The sequence below is a fragment of the Nicotiana tabacum genome, chromosome 8, assembly GCF_000715075.1.
Source record: "Nicotiana tabacum cultivar K326 chromosome 8, ASM71507v2, whole genome shotgun sequence".
Taxonomy (NCBI): Eukaryota; Viridiplantae; Streptophyta; class Magnoliopsida; order Solanales; family Solanaceae; genus Nicotiana; species Nicotiana tabacum.
This window is the reverse complement of record NC_134087.1, coordinates 52,541,683-52,547,843: the sequence shown is the minus strand read 5'-3', so window position 1 is coordinate 52,547,843 and position 6,161 is coordinate 52,541,683.

Genomic DNA, 6,161 nt, shown 5'->3' with positions numbered 1-6,161 from the left:
AAGTACTGTCGACAGAAAAAGAAGGCGACAACAACAGAGAAACCCTCTTTCTGGAACTAGGAACCACGAACGCAGTAGGATCGGGCGATGCTTCCGCTCCAAAGCCCCGGTCCCATTTTGCCTTGCTTTGAGCGACATCGCCCTGTAAAAGCCCCTCGCTTATTGTTGTCGTTCTTTAGCCTAGGAGCTGGCAACCCTTCCCCCTCTCCAGAGGAGCGCGACCTAGCCTCGAAAGGCTCTCTGATGCCTACAACAACATGTTTAATATGCATGAAGGGAAAATGCCTCTCCAAATGAAGGAAAGGAGAGGAAAAAGTAGCACAACACTCACCATGATGTTTTGCTCCCCATCTGCCTCAGGATAGAGCTCGCCACTTGCACTCATCACAGGTCGAGTGGGCTGCCAACCTTCGTACCCAATCCGACAAATCAGGAACATCGGTCGACGCCCACAAAACCATTGAAATAAAAGAAAATAAGGCATGGTTACTAAATCATCTTTTGCCATAGAGAAAACAGAGAAGGCACAAAATGCTCCGCTTACGTGTATAATTCCATTCCTTAGGGAATGGCATGAGATCCACGAGGATAATGTCAGCAGTTTGCACTCGGACGAAGCGGCTCATCCACTCCCGGTCTCCATCTTCCTCATCGTCAACAAAAAAGGGCATAGTCGATCGACATCGCAAGGTTAGCAGACCTCGATGGTGAAAGGGCCAGTACAACCTAACCAGATGACTGAGCGTAAGTTCCAACCCCGACTTCTTCGCAGAAAATTTTGTCATCAACACTATTCGCTAATACAACAGATGGATCTGCGCCAAGGTAACCCGATACTTTAAAAAATCGAGCACAAGCCTATCAAGGGGGCCCAGTGTGAAAGGATATGTGTACACATTAAAAAATCCATCGGCATGATCTGTGATGCCTTCATCCGGGGAAAATGTTTGTAACACTACTTTCTCCCCACCATCCGTAGTCTTTTCTCACTAACTCAAGGTGCTCTTCTCCTATCAAAGAAGTGATCTGCAAGTTATGCTCTCGTTGGTCCTGAATGTCGGAGGCGGAACTCTCCCCTCTCTGCCGAACAGACCCCGATGTAATAGTCATGGCTATGGCAAAATTAGAGAACTAAAGCATGAATCTATGCAAGTGCGTTGGTACTAAAGTAATGAAAGACTTGACGCCGAAAAAGAAGGGTAATTACTTAAAATGGTGGGATCTCCTAAAGAGCAGAAACAACCCTATTTATATATGGGGGAAAATGGCGACGATATGCCTACCTCGAAGTCGATTAGAAACACTGGCCGATATCACCAAATCGCCCCAACAACTTGGCAACCGTATCGTACATTAGGCGGCCCCATGTAATGTTTTGAGAATGGAAATCCCCGTATCATCTCCATTCCCGAGGTGGTACCCGACCTCGAGGACCTCCATCAAAAAAAGGTTAGGCTCCAGGAAGCTAATAACGCCTTTGCCAGTACCGAGGTAGTACCCAACCTTGAGAAACTCCATCAAAAAAGGTTAGGCTCCAGGAAGCCAATAGCCCCTTTTCCAGTCCCGAGGTGGTACCCGACCTCGAGGACCTCCATCGGAATAAGTTTAGGCTCCAAGAAGCCAATAACACCTTTGCTAGTCCCGTGGCGGTACCCGACCTCGAGGACCCCCATCAAAGAAAAGTTAGTCTCTAAGGAGTTAACGGTATCATTGCCAGTCCCGAGGTGGTACCTGACCTCGAGGACCTCCATCAAAGAAAAGTTAGGCTCTAAGGAGCCAACAGTATCATCAATAGTCCTGAGGTGGTACCCAACCTCGAGGACCTCCATCAAAGAAACGTTAGGCCCTAAGGGGCCACTGGCATCAACATCAGTCCCGAGGTGGTACCCGACCTCGAGGACCTTCATCAAAGGAGAAGTTGGCCCCTAAGGGGCCAACAGAATCATCGTCAGTCCCGAGGTGGTACCAGACCTCGAGGACCTTCATCAAAGGAGAAGTTGGGCTCGAAGGAGCCAACGGTATCATCGCCAATCCCGAGGTGGTACCCGACCTCCGGGACTTTCGTCAAAAAGGAGTTAGGCTCTAAGAAGATAAGCACTTAAACACCACCCGTGTGGGCTTGGCCCTGGGGTATCATCTGAGCTCGGGAAAACACTCTTCCAGGATCTATCTACAACGCCTTAAGGCTATCTACCTAAGTTCAAAGCAAGTTTCCAGGTGGTCCGGATTTGAACGAACCTCCACTCGGAGACTGCCCTTGAAAGTTCAAAGGCAGCCCCTGTCCACGGGCCTCCGAGATAATTTCTCCTCAAAGGCTACCACGGAGCCTAAGTGATAAATCATGGTTTAAAAGCTCGAAGCGTTAAATTCATTCGATTCGAAGTAGGGGGTCCGAAGACCCGAGTTTATCGGCCTGATCCAGGCTCGATCCAAGGAACGACAAAGGAATCTTTGAGAAACCACACTAATCAATCAAAAATCAAGTAAAAACACTCATATCTAGGCTCGATATTGGCACCAACCGGTAGAGTCATACATTCAGAATCTCCATAAACGTAAATAAAAGGGAATACAACAAGTGTTGAAGACAAATTGAGGAAACATCTTCATATTCATAAAAGTTCGATTATAGAAGCCCACAAGGGGTCCTTACATTTGATTACAAAAGCCCACAAAGGGTCCTTACACAGAAACAAAGAAGCAAGAAGGTATACATATAGTAAAAGCCTAAGAGCCTAGCCTACTCTCAAAGGTGCATCCTCGACAGCAACATCTTCGGGCATCATCTCCTCGGGTGTATGTCCTCAAAGACAATATCATCCAAGCACCATCCCCTTGGGAGTATTATCTCTATCCCCTAGAATGGCACCTTCAAAAGGGGAGACGACAAAGAGGAAAGTGATGGAGAAGAGCAAAGTGATGCGGGAGAGGCAAAAAAGAAGAAGAAGTGGCTGGGTGAAAAATCTAGCTAGTATGGATTTTGTCAGGCTACTATTGTAAAGCCACTTCTTGGGGCATTGCCCCGGTGCAGGATGTAACAGTTAGTAAATAGTACCACCTCACTCCACGGAAATTAAAGGGAGTGAGTCACTGCACCGGGTAATTGGGGGAGGTGAGCAGCGGTGTATAGTCCGAGCTCCCTCTTGAGTAGTGGTGTAGAGTCCAAATATTTCCATGGGTCAGGGTAAGTCGCCCCCCTGCTTCGTCGTCCTGAGCCAACGATGACAGCAACAATAATAACAACAACAAAACGGCGTAATCTCGTTCGACCAGAGAAAGTCCAGGAGATAGGTCGTGGCATGGCTGATAGAAATGCCGCCATACAATCTTGAGGCCTTGGGACTCAAACATGGTGAACAACAATGGATAAGGACAGTAACAAGAGAAGAACGGATAGATACGGGAGAATACTTGGATAAAAGGATAATCCCCAGGAGGCCCCCACTTATAGAAAGGGAGGCAGCATAACCGACAGCACCATTATCACCCTTGAAAGACGTAACGATAGGCGCATTTAATGCGTCCTTGGGAGCTGAACCGGCAGTGGCGTTATGACTTTGAAAAATGAGAAATCATAACACTTTGGATAATCTTGGAGAAGTGAAACGGCGGGATGTTTCGGTCATCATGGAGGCTTGTATCACCGGTATGATGTCATCGCGGGAAGTCCAAAGTATCGGATGTCAAAATCGTTTCTTTTCTCTCTTCTCTAAGAAACGCGGGGACTATCTGTATACGGTAAAATCGGAGGGTCCAATTTCTCATCATCGAGGCACCTCAGAAGACCATCTCGAAGTCTCGAGGCTACAAGGTTATGGTCGAGTCTCCTCCCTCGAGGTTCATCGATGTTCAATCTAGGGACAACGTTGACCGCGACCATGGAAGAAATAGGGAGTTCCCGAAGCACATGGCTAGGACTGACAGAGCCTAGTGGACTACCCTGACCCTTAATCAGAGTGTCATCTAGCTGTCCCATCTCAGCTTCTTTGTCATTTATGTATTTTGTACTATGTTGGAATTCCCCTCCTATATAAAGGGGATCCTTGTCATTTTGTAAGGCTCTGTTGCTCTAGCTGCTCCACACAAAATATACAAGAACATTCTCTTTGGTTTCTAACATACTCTCTTGATATTATTGCTTTCATTTATTATCTTCATCATTGTTCATCATTTACATCTTATCATTGGCGATAAAGAGCCTTAGTTGAATTTATCATACCTGTTAGCCATACTTCGACCCCCCTCGATAACTCCGGAGTCGGCCTCGAGGCCCCTGAATCGACAAGTTCGAGGCCCCGATAACTAGCCTATCGGTTTGATTATCATCCTATCCTTAACTCTCATTTAGTTTTTAAGTCTCACATACTTAACATCAATTGCTTAACAACTAGCATAAAAATAGATCACATATTTTTAGAGTCCCGTAATCAAATTTAATTATTATTACCATTTTCACGGTAAACAAAAATGAAGTTAGTATTTTGTATAATCTTGTATAATAGTGTATATTAGGGTATAAACACATCTTATACACTATTATACATTTTTATACACCCTTTATACAAGCGTCTGTAGATGAATTTCTTCCACAATTTTCAGTTGTAATTCTTGTTCAAAATTAGTCCAAATCTCCATTAAATGACTTCAAATTTTATATACAACTTCCTTATACTATTTTCTAACAATTCTAGATAATACCCACTTGAAAATTCTCACAAAATCAAATTCGGAATCTAAACCCACATATTTAAACTTGTTAAAAATCTAATTTTCACCATCCAAATGGATTTGGTTTGTTGAACTAATATTTGAGTTACAATTACTGATTCGAAAATTAACTTAAAAGCTTGAGCAATCTTTTTTAAAATTAAATGGTAATTTTGAGAACCTATTGGAGTTAGATATTGAATCTTAGCCTATTATTTTTGGGCTAGTTGGTTGTAAATTGAAATATGGGCTATAAAATTGAAAAGTAGGGATCTTAGTTGTTTTTATGTGAAATTTTCCCTAGAGCAAATATGATGTGCTTTCTCAGGATCTCTGTAATGACCCGGCCGGTCGTTTCATGAGTTACCGCTCTGTTTCCCCTATTTTTGCTTCTTTATATTTTGTTCAATTGTATTTCATCGCATCGTGTTGGTTAGTTTGGGTTCGGAGTGGTTTTTAGAGAAATAAGACACTTAGTCTCTTAAGCTGGCCTTTCAATTAAAAAAATCAACCGGAAATTGGCTTGTGAGTAAACGATCTCGGAATTTGGTCTTTATGATTCAAATATCTTCGGGAGGTGATTTGGGACTTAGGAGCGTGATCGAAATGTGTTTTGGAGGTCCGAAGTAGATTTAGGCTTGAATTGTCGAAACTGGAATTTAGATATTTTCTGGTTGGTAGAGGAGATTTCTATATAGGGGTTTCAATGGAGTTCCGAAAGTTGGAGTAGGTCTGTTGTGTCATTTGTGATGTGTGTGCAAAATTTCATATCATTCGGACAAGGTTTGATAGATTTTTTTGATCGAAAACGGAATTTGGAAGTTTTGGAATTTCTTAGGCTTGAATCCGATGATGATTTAATGTTGTTTTGAGTGTTTTGAAGGTTGGAACAAGTTTGAATGATGCTATAGGATATGTTGACATATTTGGTTGAGGTCTCGAGAGCCTCAGGTGAGTTTCAGGTGGTTAAATGGATCAAATCTTGTGTTGGGAAGTTGCAGATTTTCTGTTGTTGATGTTGCAGAGTTTTGGCCTTCGCGTTCGCGAGAGGGCTATCGTGTTCGCGAAGGGATGAGTAGTGAGGCTGGAAATTTGGCCTTCGCATTTGCGATGTTGGTCCCGCGTTTGCTAAGGGAGAGGCCCAGTATGCATTGCGAACGTGATGTAGGTCCCGCATTTACGTAGAGTAATTGGGGCAGCTGGGGGTCCTGGTTATTTGTGCTTCGCGTTCACGCTTGGTGTGTCGTGTTCACGATGGTCTGAGAAGCTTTGCTTTCGCGTTAAGGAGGTCGCATTTGCGAAGAAGGATGTAACGACCCGGCCAGTTATTTCATGAGTTACCGCTCCATTTTCCCCATTTCTGCTTCTTATTGTCTTGTTCAGCGATATTATGTGTTATCAGGTTGGTTGGCTCGGGTTCGGAAAGGTTTTTGGTTAGGTTTGAGACACTTAGT